The sequence below is a fragment of the Belonocnema kinseyi genome, chromosome 1, assembly GCF_010883055.1.
Source record: "Belonocnema kinseyi isolate 2016_QV_RU_SX_M_011 chromosome 1, B_treatae_v1, whole genome shotgun sequence".
Lineage (NCBI taxonomy): Eukaryota > Metazoa > Arthropoda > Insecta > Hymenoptera > Cynipidae > Belonocnema > Belonocnema kinseyi.
In genome coordinates this window covers 37,010,615-37,013,319 of record NC_046657.1, presented here as the reverse complement: position 1 = coordinate 37,013,319, position 2,705 = coordinate 37,010,615, and the positions used below count along the sequence as shown (strand labels likewise).

General features: G+C 28.5%; 1 protein-coding gene across 2 annotated transcripts in view; it reads left to right on the top strand.

Moving 5' to 3' along the window:
- The first annotated feature begins 960 nt into the window (after nucleotides 1-960).
- Nucleotides 961-2,705, top strand: part of LOC117172538 — a 26,939-nt gene continuing 25,194 nt past the window's right edge. For both annotated transcript variants that reach the window (XR_004467035.1, XM_033360578.1), the window contains exon 1: nucleotides 961-1,011. The gene's annotated coding sequence lies outside the window, so the exon portion shown is untranslated. The remainder of the gene's footprint in view (nucleotides 1,012-2,705) is intronic.

Below are 2,705 nucleotides of genomic sequence, written 5' to 3'. Positions count from 1 at the left end.
TGGATATGAAATCAGCACTGATTCGCGACTTAAGTTAAACATAAAGTTAATTTAATTACTAGATACTCTAACATGATTGTTGATTATAAAATTCAGATCTATTTATTTTCGTTAAAGACTTCTTAGCTTTAACGTTTTGTATTACTTTGTATTATACCTGACGTTCTGAATGTTAAAGCGAACGAATTTTTTCCCTAAATTCGAGTTGGTTTACAAATGTGTGTGTAACTACAATGAAACATTGTGACGTTGCAGATTTTCTGCAACTCACAAAATCCATTTTAAGTAGAGTTTCCCTTATTAAAATCGCTCGTGTTCACGCGAAAAGTAATAAAATTCGGCGCCTTTGCCTTCTGCAGATCTTCTCCTTCAAACTTCTACAGTAGAATAGCTGAGTTTACTTATAAAGGATAGAACAGATTATTTCTTTTGCTCATCTGAGATCCAAGGCACGATCATGGTGAGGATGGACCGAGGCAGTTACCACAAAAATTCTATGAAAGGACAGGTAATCTCCCCTAAAATTATTATCGTAGAAATGTCATTGTTACGAACAGACATTTCTAAGGTTTGATGCCGTTTTTTGGTGTTTTCTCTTTATCGGGAGAATCGGCAAGCCTACTTCGCATCTTTAATAAGGATTAGGGGCTCCTGATCCTCCACCTCAGCACCGGAATACAGCCGACCCTGACAACGAGGGAACGACTCTTACCTCTCGCTCCCACTCAAAGAAACAGTTCGGAATCTTTCCCTCACTCGACGGCGGCTGTTCAGAAATAATGAAGAAAGGACGGGATGATAGGATAGACAAATAGGAAGCAGATCTCGTCGTCTATCTCCTTTTCGACCGTTGCGAATTACGGAAATTAAGTTGTGCGCATCAGCATTTCCCCCAATTTATGTGATTCCTCCAGTTCGTATAATATGCAGGTAAGCGCCTGAATCACTCTCTTGGCGTCTGTGCACTCATCGTGAGAACACGTGTTGTCTTTTTCTAAATTTAGACTTAAGGTGAGACCTGCTTTGTTTATAAATGGTTTAGCCAAGTCTTTTCTAAATTGAATTTTCCTTAGTATTGTGGTTAATTAAATTTACTCCTTGGCTAAATCATCATTAATTGTTTTATTTTATTAGTGCGGGGATCAACAATATGTGCAGATAAAATTTTATATAACCGTCTGGAATGCCGAAAATTCCGGAAATTATTTGTAACTCAGTGAGCCCTCGATATTTCATTTAGTGCCGTGATTCTGAATTAGGGATCTAAAAATCACAATGTCGATCCTTCCCCTATATTTTATTCAGTGCCAAAAATGGCGGAAATTATTCTTAACTCAGTGACCCCAAGTTTACTATGTTAAGGATTTGAAAATTTACAATAGAGACCCAAAAATTACAATGCTGTTAAGTCCCCTATATTTTATTTAGTGCCGAAAATGCCGAAATTATTCTTAACTTAGTGGCCCCAAGTTTACCTATGTTATGGGTCCAAAAATTTACAATAGGGATCTAATATATTACAATTTTGTCAAGTTCCCTATATTTTATTTAGCGCCAAAAAATATCAGTTGTTCAGGGATCCAAATTTGAAATATTCTTGATCCCCACAGTATTATAGATCTTTATTTAATTTGAAGAATTATTGATACAATGTCATATACCGTAATTTAATTTAAAACATTATTGATCCCCAAAATATCATTTATTGCAATTTCATTGAAAATATTCAAACGTTATTGAACCCCACAATATCATGCTCTGAAATTTAATTTCTTAAAAATTTTATTTTTCATCCCCTTCAATTTTATGAACAATTATTTAAGTTTGCATTCTTTATTTTACTTTTTTAAATATTTTTTTTTATTTAATTTTTCAAACATTTTTTTTTATATTTTACTTTTTACACTTCTATTTTTCCAATATCTGATTGAATAATGGCATTTATTATCATTGCTTGAATGATAATTAATTAACTACGTGAATACTAATAATTATTGATAAAATTATTCTAATTAAAATTTACATAAATTTGTTTAAAATATAATTTTTAATTTTACGGCCCAAATATCTTTAACGTTTATTTTAACAATTCTTTTTTTCAAAATTTGTAATTTAAAAAAATAATTGATTTTCTTAATTTCATTCTTTAACTAATTCTAGTTTTTAAACAATTTAATTTTTTAAATATTTAATTTCTTATAATATTTTGTTTCTACATCAATTTTATTATTTAACCATTTCATTTTTTCTTTAATTTTATTTTTTCAACAATTAAATTTTTTAATTGATTACTTTTTTTCAATTGTGTCATTTTCTTAAATTCTATTATCAGTTTAAATAATATTTTTGAATCTCTTTTTTTTCCTAAAATTTAATTTATTAAACTATTTTATTTTCTAAATATTTTTATTTCTTAGCCCCTTTTATTTTGTAAACAATTGTTGTTGTTTGTCATACATTTTATTTCTTATATAAATTTATTTTTTTAATCAAACTTTTTAAACAATTGATTAATTTTTTCAATATTTTATTTTTTTCCATTTTTTGATGTCTTATAGATTAGTATATTTTATTATCATTTCTTAAATAAAAATGAACTAATTAAGAGAATAATAAAACTCGATGATAAAAGTATTCTAATTAAAAATTTCAAATAGAACAGTCCTTTTTTAACAAAATTCTTAATTCAAACATTATACTTTACA